Raw genomic sequence first — 20,066 nt, forward strand, 5'->3', positions numbered from 1 at the left:
AAGAGGGGGTTGATTCCGCTTCAGTGTTTGGGGGGATGTACACATTACTGGTAAACCTTCAGCTAAGCCTGGGCTCTGCCACAGTTATCAGCTATAATGTTATCTGAGTCCAAAGAACCCCACACACGAGAAGCCTCTGTTATTACAGCCAAAGGTTACACACGCTGCTCGTGCTGGATTAGCAGACATTTGCTCTGCTGTGTCCACGTATTTACACAGTCCTGAAGGATTACAGAGTGAAGCACAATTCTTGCGTATTTTTTTAACAGCTAATATTTTCAGGATAAATCTCAGAGTCCTCCCAGGAGAGGAGGGGAAAAAAGTAAGCTTGAAATGTAAAATTTAAAAGAAAAAAGTCTGACCATCTAGGAAAGGAAAAGAACCCCGGGCTGGCCATAGGGAAGCAGGAGAGTGAATTTCTGGCAGAGAGGAGAATTAGGTGATTAAAAGATTATTCATTAAAAGAGTGAAAATAAGAGCTTCAAGATATTTGGAAAGCAGTTGCTACTTAGTAAAGTAGATAGAGTTTTTCAGAGAAATCATTCATTTTAATTAAAAATATGACTGTCAACCAAAGAACCTGCGGCTGTGGGCCATAAACAAAGTACTTAATGTGCATTACACTGATTAATAAAAGACTCTGATTAACCTTGCTGACTAGGGAATTTCTTACCAAAGAGATAAGTGTGATATTCTGCCCATAACATTAACGAGCCAAGGTTCATATATCTGAAAGAGAATCAGAATGTGTGGATATAAAAACCTTTAGAAACTGTTCTTTGGATAGTCACGTTTCCAGTATGGAGATCGCATAGTGAGAACTAATATGAGTAGCTCTGAGTTTTCTCAGAGACCCACTTTCACTGTAAATGTGTGCTTGGCTCACAGTGAACTTCCTGTCATTGACATCCCCTTACTATCCAACTGCTTACTCTACTTGGCAGTTACAAACTTGTTCATATGTTTAACTTCTCGTCATATCATTCCCATTTTAAAGTGGTTGGCTGGTAGATATAATTATGTTTGCCTGTTTTTGCTTTTAAGACCCATTATCTCTGCTATTCTCTAAGAGATAACGGCAAATACCAACCAGAATGTTTCTAATGTTTGCTTGACAGAATGTGAGAGAAATGCTTTTAATTGATAAAACATGATTTTATCTGAAGATCTGATTATGAAGTTTAAAACAACCTGCAAAAATAGAATGAGATCTCTCTAACTTTAAGAATCATTATTAGGTGCTGGGGAGGGGGCAAGACCTGCCCTCTGAACCCGAGCCCTGGAATCCGGCTTCTAAATCTGTTCTGTCTCACAGGTGAGAGAAGCTACTCAATGAGATAGGGGAGTAGAAGTGAATTTCCAGACACTTTGTTCTACCTTCCTCACAAAATCCAAGTTTATATTTGCTTAGCAGGTCAACGTTTGATTATTAGTGTACCATTTACATTGTGGGTCTGCGGTTGCAATGCATAGATTCCAAATTGATTTCTTCACTGACAGAAAAAAAGTATAAGCTAACTTTCATGCTCACTTAAACATTCCACGATTAGGGAAAAAATGTGGTCACTTTAAAAATTTCTATATAAAGTGCTATGATATGTCCTAAAAGAAACAAAAATGATTTGGGATTAATTGTACCACAGCTGATCTTCCAACAAATGTTGAACATAGAATATATTATTAATTACACAAGCAATTTAAAGACAGCATAGCATGTTACAGATTTTACACACTGTCTTGCTTATTAAATCCAAAAACTAAAACCTGAAGATTTCCACACTTTAAAAGTCAATAGGTGATGTTTTACTTCTTCATCTGAACATTGGTTACATAGGTTTGTTTATTTTGCAAAAATTAATCAAATTGCACACTTACGATTTGTGCACTTTTCTGTTGTAGAGCTTTTCAAAAGCGCTTTAAAACAAATCAAAAACTAACACATAGCAATTCAACAGCATTCAGCATCCAAGAAGTCTGTTGATATTAATAAATTCTACACAGTTTAATCCAGTCACATACCTTTCAAGGCCACACAGAAAGGAATCTCATTCCTTAGAATTATTCAGAAAGGAACTATTCCTAACTAACTAACTAACTAACTAAATAACCAGTGTAGCCTGCTCAGCTCTAAACTGTTCCCTGGGAATTCCTCTGTGACTTAGAAATTGATAAAAACCACTTATTTCTCTTTTGCTTGGCTAGCAAGTAGGATTCTATATATTACTTCCATACCTATCTGAAATAAAAAGTTTGATAGTTAGGCTGGAAAACATGTGAAAATATCCGAAGAAACTTTGAAGAAAGATGAGGCTTTAACCTGGGATTAAGTCTGAAGAGACAGATTCTTATACCCATATTCATACCGAACAGATTGTAAGTGAATTTCTTTCTATATGCACATGTGTGCATGGACATACACAAGATTTCCTGCATAAAACCTGAAGATATGACCAGAAATCCTATCATTTCTTGCATTCATCCACCTGGCATGGATAAGAATGAAACTGTTCTTTTTTTCCCCCAGAGGGTGTAATTTGTTGTCTCCGTAATTGAAAGCCACAATCCACAGACCAAACACAATGAAAACACTCATTAGTATGGATAAAAATTTAGCTCTAAAAGACCACAGGCAGTGGGCTCATATTGACAGAAAGATTTTAAAATGCATTTTTTTTTTCTCATTCAGGGATGAAGACACCATTAGAAGCAAGAGAAACAGTACCCTTCTTTTCCGGAAACTGCCCCTAAAACTTCCTTTCTCACAACCTCAGAAACTTCACATGATCTACACAATTTGGCATGCTAAGGAGATGACAAAAGTCAGTCTTCACAACTTCAGGGTCAAATAAATTATCTGCTGACTTGGACCTAAGTTATTTTATGCCGGGCACTAAAAGAAGTTTAAAAAAAATACCTTAAAAATATATTTAGCATTCAGACAGTCTTTTACTGAACAAGCCTGTAAGATGAAAGTAATCTAATCATATGGTATACACACTTTCTTTTTAACAGAGCCTCCACCAACTACTTTTTAAAAACAGACCTCTTCTTTATCTTCCAGTCAAAAAAGCAACACCAATCTGTAATAAAACACTCAAGTAAAAATCATAAACACAGTAACTGACCTCAACTATTCTATCCTTCCTTCAGAATTGACAGAGTATAAAATTAATGTAGAAATATATATCATTAGCATTCATTTCTGAAAACTAATGGTACTGATGATTTAAAATGGAAAGTATTTTAAACATGACAGAAGAATCGCTATCTCTCTCTAAATGCTGTACACAAGACCTTATCATCTATTTTGTTTAAACAGAAGTGATGTTGAACATGGTGTTTGTTTGCAGTCCGCTCACCAGATGGCCTCGCTACTCAAATTCCCCCATTAACTAGCTGATTTGGGAAATCAGAATCTGCTCGCTTCTAATTTATTTCTGATTTATTAAGCATGGATTCCAGAAAATCCCTTGATAAAAAAAAAATTGGTTCTAATTTTTGGAATCCTTAATTCTTCATAAGGCAGATACTCTGAGTTAAGTTAATTTTGATCTGACATTGTAGTCAAGGAAAAAGGTTTCTGGTTTCAGCTTTTCTGCCTGAACTGAAAACTCATTAAAATGACAAGGATCATCAAGGTGCATCAAGGTACAGCCTTACCATTTATTAACTGCCAAATAGGAGCAAAAATCCTCTTTTTCATGCATATGGACACAGAGATGATATATCTTTAAGTGGCCATGTTCACAGAGCAGCCTGTTCCGAAGCCAGTCATACTGTCTAGATTAGATCTCAGCAGTCTATTTAGCCATAATCTAGGGATGTTTCCCTTATTCTATGTCCTTACAGGCAGAAGAAAAGTTAGAAATAGGAGAAAATTAAATTTCTAAATATAATTATCCAGGATTTCAAATTTCAGGCACAGGGATACTGAAAGTAAAGAAAAGAAAAGGAATATATTTATATATATGTATATCAGTCCATGATTTAGTCAAGTTTAAAAAGAAAAAATTATTAAGTTAGAAATATTTTTAAAATACATACTTAAATAATAAGAGTTACCAGTTCAGATTGGGTGACTAATGCTGTGCATTAAACAAAAAATCCATTTTCTATCGATTTTACAATTACACCTACAATTTTTACCTTGTTTATAAGATGCCAAAACCATATTCTCATCTTCAACTTCAAAAACTGTGTCCACATCTATTTGCCTTTGGATTAAAATGGCCTTCAATTTTCCGAAGTCATTTGACTTTAGAGCCTCAAGGAAATTTCTCTTAACTAACTTGGCAGCTGCAGATTTAGTGACAGGGGCAGCCGTGCTGTCCATCCTTCCTCTCCCTCTGGAAGCTTTGTTGTGATTTATCAGAAGAGCAGCACCAAGCAAACAGGCACATGCTGGAGAGCCCACAAACTGTCAGCTAATTTTATCCCAAAGTTATGCTGATCCGTTCTATTTATATAGGGATCATTTCAAACTTCAAAATATCCTTCTTGGCTGTCACTGCACTTTCTTTTAAACTGGTTCTATACTGACTAATTCATTGAATAAAATATTGTGTCAATATGAAGGAAAACCCTTGCAATACATTTCAGAGAATGAAATGTCACTGTTATTTTTTATATGATCAAAGTAATAATGTAAGATTTAAAAGCTCTTAATGCTTCCCCCACTGCCTCGGTAAAAACATCTGGTGCCCCACTGGAAATCCAGTGTCTTGCACTGATTAACCAATAGCCACAAATGATAATTTGTTACAGTTGCTAATACATGTGCTTCTAAAAACATGTAATAATTTTGTAATAGGAGCCTGCAAAAGTAAGCATGGTAGTACACGCTTGAAAACAAACAGGTTATCAAGTGACCTAGACTTAAAAAATTTTAATGTCATGAAAGAAAGCAGGGTGTGGTATGGTGGCAGGGGACTATTTGGGGTAAAAAGAGACTAAAGAGACAAAACAGCTAAATGCAATGAAACTTCACTTAATCTTGCGTTTTGAAAAATCAGTCGGTAGGGAGGTTATAGATCAAGCAGTAGAACTTAGCACGCACCACATTTAGGTTCAATCCCCAGTACCTCTATTAAAAACATAATTAAATAAATCTAATTGCCTACCCCCTGCCAAAAAAATCTGTTAGAAAAGACTATATTGGTGCAATTGTGGAAATATAAATATGGACTACATATTACTTGATAATACACAATTACTGTAAATTTTTTAAGGTGTGATAAATGTACTATAGTTATCTAGGAGAATATTCTTTTTTAATGTTGAAATAGTTTGATTATGAGAATAAACTGTCATGATTAAAACTTCTTTTCAAATAACTCAGAAATATAAAAATAAATGTGTATAATACACACACACACACACACACACACGTATAGATATGTGAGTGTGCGTGTAAATAGAGACAGAGAGAAAAAGCCAATGTTGCAAAAAGGTAAAGGCTAGAAAGTATAACAAGGGATTCATGGGTGTCCGATATTAGTTTTTTTCAGCTTGTCTTTACGTTTGAAAATTTTCCAAATGAAAAATTAGAAAAATACTCAAATTTAAACTTATAAATAAATCATTATAAATTAGAAAAATTATGGTAGTAAGTGTCAATTTGAAAGCAAAGAAATCACATTTTATATATTGCTAGTGCGAATCAAAACTGGTGCCAACTTTCACAGAATACTTAGCAATGTCAATTTTAAAAAACTTCAAATAATAGTAGTATTTGATCCTTAGAATTTACCTAAGGATGTAAACATGGATGCAAAGCATAACATAATTTTTTACCTTATTTCATTGATATATAACATAAACACTAGAAAGCAGAAAGTGACAAATCATAAGTATACAGCCTGTTGAATTTTTACAAAGTTAACATGCTCAGCTAACCAACACCAGGTCGAACCACAGAATAGTTCAGGTACAACTGAAATCCCCTTTATATCACCTTCCTATCCAAACACTCACCAGACCCCCAATGATAACCATTATCTTGACTTCTAATACAGTAGAGTAGCTGTGGGTTTTTTAATGTCTAAAATTTTTCTTAATATTCTTAATTTTTAATTCTTGAAGAAGATAAAATTTCAAGCTTAACATAGTATAAAATATTTGTCCTAAAGAAGGATAGATAAATGAATAAAAATGTATATATAGCTAATTATATTGTTAATAATAGTAAAAAATACAGAAGCAATCTAAGTGACCAACAGTGGAAAATCTGATAACAAATTATGGCATATCCATATAGTGGAATACCCCTTCGTAATTATGACTAGGTAGATATATATTTATTTTAAAATATTGATGAGATAAGCAATTTATAAAATAGTATGTGTAGTGTAAATAAATTTTTATAATATCTATACTTATATAATATACAAATATGTTTGTATATACTTATATAATTTGGATATATTTATGTAACATATAAATATACGTATTGTATGCACACATAGGAAGAAAAATGTGCAAGCAAGCATCGATTCTCAAATATCATCAGCTTTTATCTCCTAGTGTTAAGATTACATCTGATTTCTTCTTTATCTCTTTCCTATTTTCTGAACTCATCCACAATGAGCATAACTGACATTTGTGCTAAACATGTGTTTCTCTATCGAACATGTTACAATGATAACTTGGTAATGCAGAATAACTACAGCACTGTAGATTCCATGAAGTAAGGAACTATACCGTTTTCATACCCGCAGTGCCCAGCATGAATGAATAAATGAATAATGAATGAATAAAGAATTATTCATTGATTATTTACAATATCCTTAGCATGGTGCTTGGTGGCAAATATGGCACTTTCTTTTATGCCCACATGGGTGAGAAAAGTAGAAGTATAGCAATTACTGATGTGTTTTGTCCCTTTTTGACAAAACTGGGGGGAAAAAAGCATATCCAGTAGAGGAAACAGAGAGGTACAGGAGTTTTACATCGTTGGAGGATAATTAGTGCTAGAAAAGGTCACCAAAATTGATTCTACTTAAAATTAAGACTGAATTTCACAAAATGAGGGGGTGTTAATTCATCTTGAAAAATACACTCCCTTACACCATACACAGAAATAAACTCAAAATGGATCAAAGACTTAAACATAAGACAAGATACAATAAACCTCCTGGAAGAAAATATAGGCAAAACATTATCTGACATACATCTCAAAAATATTCTCCTAGGGCAGTCCACCCAAGCAATAGAAATAAAAGCAAGAATAAACAAATGGGACCTAATGAAACTTACAAGCTTCTGCACAGCAAAGGAAATCATAAGTAAAACAAAACAACAACCTACGGGATGGGAGAAAATTTTTGCAGATGAAACCGACAAAGGCTTGATCTCCAGAATATATAAGCAGCTCATACGACTTAATAAGAAAAAAAACAAACAACCCAATCCAAAAATGGGCAGAAGATCTAAACAAGCAATTCTCCACGGAAGAAATACAAATGATCAATAGGCACATGAAAAAATGCTCAATATCACTAATTATCAGAGAAATGCAAATCAAAACTAAGATGAGGTATCACCTCACACCAGTCAGATTGGTCATCATTCAAAAGTCCACAAATGACAAATGCTGGAGAGGCTGTGGAGAAAAGAGAACCCTCCTACATTGCTGATGGGAATGCAGTTTGGTGCAGCCACTGTGGAAAACAGTATGGATATTCCTCAAAAGACTAGGAATAGACTTACCATATGACCCAGGAATCCCGCTCCTGGGCATATATCCAGAAGGAACCCTACTTCAAAATGACACCTGCACCCTAATGTTCATAGCAGCACTATTTACAATAGCCAAGACATGGAAATAGCCTAAATATCCATCAACAGATGACTGGATAAAGAAGATGTGGTATATTTATACAACAGAATACTATTCAGCCATAAAAACCGACAACATAATGCCATTTGCAGCAACATGGATGTTACTGGAGAATGTCATTCTAAGTGAAGTAAGCCAGAAAGAGAAAGAAAAATACCATATGAGATCGCTCATATGCAGAATCTAATAAAAAAAAAAAACATAAATACAAAACAGAAACAGACTCATAGACATAGAATACAAACTTGTGGTTGCCAGGGGGTCAGAGGGTGGGAAGGGACAGACTGAGATTTCAAAATGTAGAATAGATAAATAAGATTGTACTGTGTAGCACAGGGAAATAAATACAGGATCTTGTGGTGGCTCACAGCGAAAGAGAATGTGACAATGAATGTATGTATGTTCATGTATAACTGAAAAATTGAGCTCTACACTGGAATTTGACACAACATTGTAAAATGACTATAACTCAATAAAAAAATTTTAAAAATTAAAAAAAGAAAAAGAAGAGCAAAAATTATGGGGAACATTTTAATCTAATATTCAACAACATTTAGGGTGACAGCAATTATATATAATTTATAGAATCATAAAATATAATGTTTTCTATTTTCTAAGAAAGATAATTTTTCTGACCCAATTTCATAATAAAATGAAACAATACATTTTACCTTCTGAATGACTGTTGTCAAACTAATATAAAAAGAATCATATTTACAAGCTTATTCAAGAACTTCAGCAGTTTTGCCAAGGGCCTCTCTTCATCCTTTGATAGTCCAATGACACTCAAACTCAATGGCTGGAGTTCCTACTGAAACTCTCATGCTTTCAAACTTTTCTAATTCAATTATTAACAGAAACAACCCTGAAAATCACCATTAGTAAATGGTTTTGTGCGTGATCTGGGCAGTCTCCAACATTTTTATCAACTTCGTGAAATCTTAGCTGATTTGCAAAATTTGCAGTTTCACTTTGTGATGGGCATGGGATAATCAGAGTGAGATACAGACTCAAAAGGCAAGAATATGTTCTTGTGTTTGAGTTTGCCATCTTGAGACCTTAGGGACTGAGACAATGGATAATCAATTAACAGACTCAATAATTCTTAATGATAATAAAGTCTAAAATTCATTACTGTTCCCAATTTTAATTTTTTTGCTTTCAAAAATATACAAATAAGTTGAAAGGAAGAAGGCAAATACCAATGGATATTGGGAAAAAATACAATATAATATCAAATTAAATCTCACATCTCGGTTCACAAAGCAAGTCATTCCATTATTGGAAAATTAGAGTCAGAAGTTTCTTTATTATGTTGAACTGAAATTCACCTATTCATAATTTCTTCCCATTAGGTCTAATTATGAACATGTAGTCATACAGTTATTCCAGACTCTTTCTAAACATTTGAAAAGAGCATTATCTTTCATTAATCATCTATTTTTCCTCAAGTTCTTATTTGGGGTGATTTTCAGAATTCTCTTGTCCTGCCTGTTCTCTTCTGGATCCTCTCTAGTTAACTGATGAATGTCCCTCTTAAATTTTGGTGCCTAACACGGAACGTAATATTCCTAGAGGGAGCTGAAAACTAAGAATTCTTAGTTTTCAGGGACACTGCATTTTTTGAAACTGTATTGGGATTCTTAGAGGGCACTTTGCTAGTCTGCCTCATGTTATAGTTGTAATTCCTTCAAAAATGCCTACTGAGCCCCCACAATTTGCTAGACACTTATACTGAGCATTGGAGACACTGCAGTGAACAAAAGCAGGCAAAAATCCCTGTCCATGTGGAATTAAGCTAATGGATATAAGTAGTAATGGAAGTCCCCAGGTCTTTCCAATCTCCTGTACTCTAGAAACTGCCACAAAGTTGTAATTCACTGAATTTCATACAGAAATAATGTAATTTGTCTATATCCAGTTAATTGATCTGGTCCCCCTTATGGGTTATTTATCTTACATAGTGGTAAAGGGAAAGAAAACTTAATTTTGGTCCAACCTGGTATGTTTAGGCTGATCCAAGTATTTAGCAGTCTCTTTAGGTAAATTCCCAGTCTCTTTGGATAAAATCCTCTATCTTTGAGAATTCTGAATTTCCCTCTAATTCGGATATTTCTAACATGAATTTCCCTCTGGAAATATGGGATATGTATAGAAGAAATATTCAAAATACTAATATTTAATATCCAGTATCAATTAGAAGAGACATTGGCCATAAATCACAAGTATGGTTAGACCAGTGTATAGCAGGTGAGTATCAGTCAGGGGTAGGAATGCAGTCTATATGACCTCAGGAGGGGAGAGGGGATCCCCAGATTGACTTACTGTCCTCTGGACTCTCCCTGATCTCCATGGCAGAGTGGCTCCTTGAAATTGGTCCTGTCTGGCTGTAGTCAGGTTTCTGGCTCTTACCACTGGAGCAGGGGATCCTGGTCATTTGCCTCCAATCCTGATGTCCTCAAACACTGAAGCTTCTTAGCTATGTCAGTGCAATATATGACCTGAAACCCTGTGTCCTCTCTCCAGGCACTCTTCCAGTCTCTCACACTTCACACAGAGGCCATGAAGAACCAGCAGCTTTCTACAGCCACTTTCTTGCCATCTCTTTAGGGCCAGAGGAACATGGACCTAAGCTGACGGCTGGAGTTCTCCAAGGGGTTTACATTCTCCCTGATGCTGGGCCACTAGCCTCAGTGTTCTCAGACTTCCTCCGGCATATCTGGTTGTTTCGAAGTCCCCTCCCCTCTCCACTGCTCCACCAAAGTTCAACCCTGAAAGAAGGGATGAGAACATGGCATCTAACACCTCAAGCAACCTATACTTCCTCTCATAATCCTTCCAATCCTCCTAGCTAGAAGGATCCAGTTTTGGATTTCAGTCCCATCTCATGGCTGTCAGAATAAATAAATGTAAACTTTGTAGATTAATTTGAGAAAACAAAGCAAATTTCCATGAAGAAATGCAAAAAATTGAGAAAGTCATCTAGACTATAGTGTTAAAAGATCAATTATTGCCCAATTTATCTAAGCAGCAGAGGATAAAACTAAGGGATTATTATCTGTACTTAAAAAACAAATAGAAGCTTAATTAAAATGTCCATCAAGGTCATTCTAAGATATAGGAAGTAATACGACCGATGCTAATAAAACAGATTTGAGACCTGTCTATATTATCTAGACCATTGCCTCAAGCTACCATCTCTCTAGTCCTCAGGAGGCCAAATTACACAGTGACTATATTTCACGCTGTCTATTCAGCCTGTTAGATTCCTGTCTCCTCTGCTCTTAAAAATAAAAACTCTTCATCCCATAAGAAGAGTTTTTTTATTAGTGTCTCATGACATGCCTAGGACAGTGTCCTCTGCTCTTGGAGCAAAATGAAGAACCTTCTGACAAGGTGAGTATTCTGGCAAGTGGCCTGTAAGACCCTCTCTGGGGACCTATGGGGGAGGCAGAAAGCACAGAAGCCCAGCTGCTTGTTTTCTTGATGTCTGTATACAGCATAATCTGGCCACTTGGAGTATCTTTTCTGAAACACAAAGAGCTCTTGGTCCCTGGAGGCATTTAAACATGAATTTGATGCTACCAAGCCAGCAGCTACCTAGCAAATGCAACCATAGAGAAGAAATCAGAAGCTAAAGCTTCTAAAATATATCTACAGAAACCCAAATTTCTGTGAAAACAGAACCCCTTGTGCCTCCCTGGCTTTCCTAGGCAGATAAATTAGGATGTTCTTGCTATTAGCTTACAGAAATTTTTGATAATGTGGTCTGACATCCCCTTCTTCTTAGCTGTTATACTTAAGTCTACTATGTAGCATCTTACTCATTATGCATTATCTTGTTTTGTTTGCTATTGTTTCATATATGTTAGTGTCAATGCCTTGTATAAAGATGCTTTTGGTTATAGGTAACACCAACAGCTGGAACTGACTTAAACAATAAAAAAGAATTTATTGGTTTATAGAATGGACAATTCCAGTTATAGCCAAGGTTTCAGGAGAGCCCTGATCCAGGGGTCTATAAAGTTAACAGAGCTCTTCCAGGTTAGTAGTATAATTGCTGTCATTATTTCTAGTTTACAGATTAGGAAAACCTAAGGACCAAATACTATGAGTGAATTATGTAAGGTCAAATGACAAAAGAGGAACAAATCTAAGATTCAAGCCTACATCGTGAGACTCCAAACCAATGTTGCTGTTGGAGCAAAAGGCTTTGTGTACAGTTTCATTTCGGTTATTAACAGTCATTGTATTGTGATCATTGAGGAACCTAGAAAAAAATCTACTTGTATTTATCCCTTCATTCAATAAATATTTATTGGGAACTTATGGGCTAGGCACTGTATTAGTGGTTTTTGCTACAGAACAAATAACCCCAAAATATATTACCTGAAAGCAATAATAATCACTTATTCTCTCTCATGGTTTCTGTGGGTCAGGAATTTAGACAGGACACAGTGGGAAAGACTTGCCTTTGCTACACGATATTTGAGGCCTTCGTTGAAAGACTCAAAGCCTAGGCATTAGAAGATCCTCTTTCAAAAGGACTTGGTCACTGGCTAACAAGTTTGTGCTGGCACTTTGGTTCCTGTGCGTGTACTCAGTGGGGCTGCTTGAATGTCCTCATGATACAGTAACTGGATTCCCCCAGAATGAAAAACTCATGAGAGAAAGTTGGAAGCTGCAATGCCTTTTACTACCTAACATAGGAAGTCATACATCATATTCTCTTGGTCACACTGAGCCGCCCTGATTTGACGTGAGATAAGGATAAAAGAAAGGCATGAGTACCAGGAAATGAGAATCATTGGAGTCCATCTTAGCTACTGCTGGTGCTCTTCCTAAGCACTGTAAATACATGAAGAAAATCTGTACCTTTATGGAGCCTGTATACTAGTGGAGGGACAGTGGAGGAATCAGAGAATTTTAAAAATGGACAGTAAAACACATAGTTTGTCAGATGGTAATATATGCCACAGAGATTAATAAACTAGGGAAAGTCCAGGGTCCCAGCTAGTCCATAAGTCACCCTTTACAGATCAGAAAAAGGTATGTTCCCAGATGGCCAACAGGCACATGAAAAGATGCTCAACATCGCTAATTATCAGAGACATGCAAATCAAAACTACAATGAAGTATCACCTCATACCAGTCAGAATGGCCATTATTAAAAAGTCTACAAATAACAAATGCTGAAGAGGATGTGGAGAAAAGAGAACCCTCCTAAACTGTTGGTGGGAATGTAAATTGGTGCAGCCATTATGGAAAACAGTATAGAGATTCCTTAAAAAACTAAAAATAAACTTACCATATGATCCAGCAATCCCACTCCTGAGCATATATCCAGAAAAAAACTCTAATTCGAAAAGATATATGCACACTAATGTTCATAGCAGCACTATTTACAATAGCCAAGACATGGAGGCAATCTTAATGTCCACTGACAGGTATACTATATATATATATCTTCTACTACTACTCAGCCATAAAAAAGAAATAAATAACGCCATTTGAAGCAACATGGATGGACCTAGAGATTATCATATTAAGTGAAGTAAGTCAGACAAAGAAAGATAAATATACGGTATCACTTATACGTGGAATCTAAAAAAAAGGTCACAAATGAATTTATTTACAAAACAGAGACAGACTCATAGACAAAGAAAAGAAACTTATAGTTACCAGGAGGAAAGGGGATGGGGAGGATAAATTGGGAGTTTGGGATTTTCAGATACTAACTACTATATATAAAATAGATAAACAAGGTCCTACTGTGTAGCACAGGGAACTATACTCAACCTTGCAATAGCCAATAATGAAAAAGAATATGAAAAGGAATATATATGTATGTATGCATAACTGAATCACTATGCTATATGCCAGAAATTAACACATTGTAAATCAAATATACTTCAATGAGAAAAAAAAAAACAAAAACGATGTGGCATATATACATGATGGAATACTACTTAGCCATAAAAAATGATGAAATAATGCCATTTGCAGCAACATGGATGGACCATACTAAGTGAATTAAATCAGAAAGAGAAAGAAAAATACCATATGATATCACTTACATGTGGAATCTCAAATATAATACAAAGGAACTTACTTACGAATCAGAAACAGAATCACAGATATAAAAAACAAACTTCTGGTTACCAAAGGGGAAAGGGGGTTGGGGGGGATAAATTATGACTTTGGGATTAGCAGATACAAACTATTATATATAAAATACATAAACAACAAGGCCCTACTGTATAGCACAGGGAACTATATTCAATATCCTGTAATAAACCATATTGGAGAAGAATATGAAAATGAACACATGTGTGTGTGTGTGTGTGTATAGAACTGAATCACTTTGCTGTACACCAGAAACTAACACAACATTGTAAATCAACTATACTTCAATTAAAAAAAAGAAAGAAAGAAAGAAAGAAAGAAAGAAAGAAAGAAAAAGGTATGCTCCTCTAGGCTAATAAATTTTTAAAAAGCATCCTCCACTTCCAGGCTGGTCCTGGGGAGGTGTTATGGCCCTGGAAAGCACTGAAATTTCAAACATATAGTCAGAGAAGTCCTCACTTTCCCTGAGCAAAAACTTGAGGGAGGTGTGAGAGCTGGGCATGAGGGGGAGAGCTTTCTAAGCCACAGGAGCAGGAGATGTGAAGGCCCTGAGATATGGAAAAGAGGTCACCCGAAAAGGCCACCCTCATTCAGATGCCTCCACCCCTTTTCAGATATGTTTGAAGCTCAATAAAGCTTAACAGTGGAACTGATGGATATCCATTTATTCCATTTCTTCTACTTCTTGAACCCAGGTCCAAGTCTCTCAAAGTTAGGCCTAGAACAGCATTTTCATATTTGTGGTGTATCTGGTCTGATACATACATAGCAGGTTCTCAAAAATGACTTATCATTAATGATAGTTTTGGGTTTCCCATAGATAAGCAGAAAAGTACACACTTCATTTTATCTGTAGATAGTCAATATTCAAGTGGAGCAAACACAGAAAATTTTCAAATCATATTAGGGTTTCAATTCTCTATTCTCCAAGGCCCCCATGTCACCCCTGAGGACTGCTGGATTAGAACAGAGACCTAGCAAACTAGTACAAGTACAGCTCTACTTTTGTAACAACAGATCAAGTCTGTGTACTAAGGGTACTATTTCCTAAGAACAAACAACGTATACAAACGTGGTTTGTATATTGGGAAGCTTACGGGATTACTGTTGTTGCTATTCCTATCAGTGAGAGCCAACAGAACATCACAACTCTCCTGAGAAAGAAAACTCTCCTGAGTAACTCCTAGTGTGACCGTAAAAGAATCTGGACTGGGAAACCAGGGTCATGCTCCCAGCTCTGACGGTAATTAGCTGTGTGTGTTTTGAGTCATTCAAAATGCCTCTCAGTGACTCAGTTTCCTCTAAATCAAAATGAGACCTACTAGACCCACTCCTCAGCCTTCGGTTTTCCTTTTTTCTCTCATTGAATATAGTGTCTCCTGGATACTGACAAAGCTCGATAGTATTTTACAGGGACAGAAATCCTTGCCACCATTCTCTTATTGGGCTGCCCACCGCCCTTGCCCAGACAGGCTCAGGTTCCGTCTTTAACCAGTTGGGGGCGCTGGAAGAACTCATAAAACCTTTTTAGTTCTAAAGTTCTGCACATCTATACTTCTGGTGGTAATTACAAACTTTCCTGTCTGTGTTTAGCATAAAATCTGTTTTTAAAAAATCTCACCAATGGCTGAAATGATTGCTTTGTAAACAATAGGGCCCCAAGTCCTTCTCAAGCACATCTTCTCTTGGAATTCTATTTGTGGCCTGGCATCCTTCTCTTTGGAATGCTGAAGTCATTGTTTAGCTACTATTGCACACTTGGAATTTACATTAGCGAACAAATCAGCTATCTTTCATGTGAGAGTATTTAGACTGAATTTGTAGTGCATCACTCTGAGCTTTTCCAGAGCTTCTTGGTCGCTAGTACCGTGTTACATTGTTCTTTTTTGTTTGTTCCCTTAATGGGTGGGAGATGACAGAGTGTCTGGATTGACACAAGCAATAACCAAACTCTTATCCACCTGAATTTTGACAGACTATATATTTAATGCCATCGCTGACTGTGAAAGACAAGGTTTCTTGAGATAAAACACCCCTGAGTACACAGAGGGGCACTGGCTCTGTGCTCCAGGTCTCCTAGCAACTGGCCTGCATTTACATGCCCTTCCAGCATGGTTCAAACATCAACACCAGCTGTATTTCCATCCCTCATCCTGTTACACACTTCACAAAATCAACTCGAGAAAATCATTCATCGTAATTTTGTCTCGTCAGAACATTAATCTCACGATTGTACTCCAAGCAGCATTTGCATCCTCTTTTTACTTTTGACAAATTTATAAAGCAAGAGGTGTAGTTAGGGAAGGAAGCTGCCCTTCCCTTTCAGATGTTAAAGACATCAGACTGTTCTGAATTGTCTTTTCTAACATTCTGAAACGTCCTTTAAGACCTACAGCTCTCCGAAGCCAGTGAGCTGTTTACCAACTGCAAAGATTCCTCAACTTTATTTTATGTTTGTGGAGATAATAAGCTGTGAATGTCCACAAAATGCATGAAAGCTGTTTGTGCCGGAGTGCTGCTGAGCATAACACATAATCTCTGAGTTTTTACAGAGAAAATTTTGCATGATGAGTCATGCAGACAAAGCTTCAGTTACAGGAAAACCGTAGGAAAACAATCTACCTAAAGTAAAACAACATTCTTGCTTTTTTAAAAACTTGTTTACTTGGCAAGTAGAATCACAGAATTTTAAACTGGAAAATGGTTTTGACTTCAGTGTATCAAACTTACTCACTTAAGAAAAAAAAAAATACTGAGACCAGATAGCTTGAATGACTTGCTCAAGATTACACAGTTAATTAGTGGCAAGTGGCAAAGTGGAGACTCTAACGCAGTGTCAAGCCTCATACTTTGGTTTTTGACTATGTAATTCTGCCTCTCCACAGTTCTCGTTTTACATCCTCTCTCCCTGAATGGACTTGTCGGTGTGGAGAAAAAATAGGCAGCCACTTTAGTGCTCACGAGAAAGTTGTCCTACTCTCTTTAAAGTGGATAATGTTATGAAAACATAACAAGTTTGTAAAACAAACAGTGTTCAATTATTATTTTATCTATGTGATATATTGTGGTCACTAGACACACGGGAAATTCAAAAGCTGACACAGAGTTCACCCTTTGGCAAATATTTTAAGAATGCTCTTTTAGAAAGGAATCAACAAATACAGCTTCAAACAGTAAAGCGTATTTAAAAGCTGCAAACATTTTTTCGGGAGAGAACCAAAATTAAAGTCATGCAGCCTGTAGTCTTTCATGAGCTGTCATTAACACATCAGGCCACATGATGGCAATGTTCCTCGGTAAATGAACCTGGAAAAAAACAGCTGCAGTAGCCCCTTGTGGGGGAAAAAATCTGAGCCAGTGCAGATAAAAACATGATCTAGATTAAATCACAAATATGGGCTAAAATGTTGGGGGCTTTATCCACCTAAACCATATCTTTTATGATATTTTCCTACAATGAATTTCTTTGTTCAGAATTTGCCATGAGTCTGTGATGTTATAGAATTAATTTCAAGATGTGAGTGGCTAACAAAGACATAAATATAAATTAAACGTTGTTTAGAGGGGGAGAGAAATTGTCAGTTTACTGCTGGTTTTCCCTCCAATGGTATTAAGAAGAGTACTTAAAATAATAAACTAAATATGTTTTGTACTGCATGTCTTTAGATTCTTTCCAGACCATTATTGTCTTACGAGTCTCTGTCCTTGGCTGTGGGAAAGCAAGGCAAGCTTGCTTCTCATGCTCACAATTTTCCTCTTAGGCTGAAAATATTCCCTATAAGACCAGAGTGAGATTTCCTGAGTCTCTTCTAAAAAGGCGTGAAACCACAGATGGAGGTTAAAGCAGCAGCTACTGTCAGTCAAGGCCCCAGGCAAGACTGTGAAATCAAAGATTTGTTCCCGTTTCCCAGCCCTGGTCCTTTCTAGTGTCTCTTAAGCTGCCCCCTTGATAGCGCCAGGGGGTAAAGGAGCTAGTCCTGTCCTCTAGATCTTCCTTCTCTTTCCTGATCCCTCCTAGATGAATTTTGTATTTTAAACACAGGTTGTGAACTTTCTATAAATCTTACAAGAATGAATGTCAGTCACCTGCAGGGGAGTATTTCGGGACAGGCACGCAGGGTACTCTTAACTCATACAGCTAACAGTTTTGGCCAAAAGCTACCAATGACTCCCAAGGCTTGCCTGGCAGCCCTGCCGCTGCAGACCACAATTCAACAGCGATCGGCAGAGTTATGATTTATGTGTCTGGCACTCTGGTAGGCGTGGCAGCAAGATGAGTAGGAGGCAGTCCCCAATCTCAAGAACTTACAGTCTAATCAAAGAAATGAGACAATACTGACTACACAACACAGCAGAAGAGAATACCCTGTGAGAGAAATACAAAACACAGGAGGTGAGGGCCTGGACATTATGGAAGGGGGAGCTCACACTTTCTGGCTGAAGGATCAAGAAAGATTTCAAAGAGGAAATGATATTTGACATACGATTTTGACAGAAACCAAAAACATGGAGTGATGATGTGTTTGGTTACACTGCTGCACCCTCTAGGAATATGCCCTCCCCTGAACTCCACTTACCAAAGACCCTTCCCAGTCTTATCCTATGTCAGCTGTCCCTCATGGCAGGGAGGGAGGGCATCGGGAAGAGAATGGTAATTCAATTTTACTAATATAAAAAGAATATGAACAGAAATAGAAGCTAACATCCGAAATCTGATTTGGGTTGATAACTATAGGAGACCTTGAATGCAAACAGAACAGTTCATGTTAAACTCCACCAGTAATGGGAATCACTGAAAAAGGCCAATACTCCAGACTGTGATTTTACTTATAAATTCTATATCTAGCTGGGCATGGGGAGAACCTATGTGAAAAAAGATAGTCATTAAACACAATTGGTGACCTACTCTATTCCACTGGCAGCCTGAATGATCATTGTGGTTCTCAAACTTCAGCATACTTCAGAATCATCTGGGAGGCTTGTTACATCACAGACAGATGGGCCCCACCTCTCAAAGTTCTGATTAAGTTTGGGTGAATCCTGAGAATGTGTTCAATGCCAGTGCTGCTGGTCTGGGGACCACACTTAAAGGACAATTCATTAATGGACTCCGGAATATTTGCCAGGTTACAGAAAGCCACCTCACCCCAAGGATCATACCACAAAAATGCTTCCTAAGTACTTCTTCCTTCATTACTGTTTCTATATTTCAATGATCAGGACTCTAAGATAATTTTTTATCTTAACCACATGCCTGTTGAGGATTTTTCTTTTAAAGCCATTTTGCTGTTTAAAACATGGTTTGCATAATGATATAAAAATGAATTTTTAAGATGTGTTTAATCTCCATCACAGACCTCATCAATTTGAAATTGCAGGTTAAACAATCATAACTAGTTATTGGGAGCTAGAATAACTTAGAATGTGGAAAGAAATAAAAACAAAGACGAAAGAAATATACAAAAACGAAGACCCAAGAAAAGAAATTTAAATCATGAGTGAGATGACTGATTATCCCATTTGATAAATTTTATTTCTTTAAAATATTAAAACATAGAAGTTATTATTAAGTGCTACAGTCTATGTATATCCTATTTTTATATTTTGGCCAAAAAATAGAGAAAAATACAAATAGCCAAGAAAAAAAAAATATATATATATATATATATGAAAATGGCTGGGGTAATCACTCAATTGAATAGACAAGAAAAGCTAATGGACTACAGTGCAGGACGCTTATGCTCTTGGGAGCTAACGTGAGAGCCGGAAACTATCAACCTAACCATATGATATCCAGTCTGGGCCGTATCAGTTATGGGCGTGCCTCGGCTTTTAGCAAGTAACACACAAAAAACCCAGCTTCACAGACAAGGTCAGGATTCACTGAATGTTAAAGCTGTAAGAAGACTTTGAGATAATGTATGGCTTTATTTTACAGTTGCTGAGGTGAAGTCTAAAGAGGAAATGTGCCCAAAGCCATCCAGTTTCTTCTTTCCATCCCCCATGCCACCTGACTAGATAGCCAGAGAGTAAGCACCCCTTCCCTTCCCTGATTTCCCACACCATTCACGGGAGAAGACCACAGTGAGGCATTTGCTTACAC

Source organism: Camelus dromedarius, chromosome 7 (genome assembly GCF_036321535.1).
Source record: "Camelus dromedarius isolate mCamDro1 chromosome 7, mCamDro1.pat, whole genome shotgun sequence".
Classification (NCBI taxonomy): Eukaryota; Metazoa; Chordata; class Mammalia; order Artiodactyla; family Camelidae; genus Camelus; species Camelus dromedarius.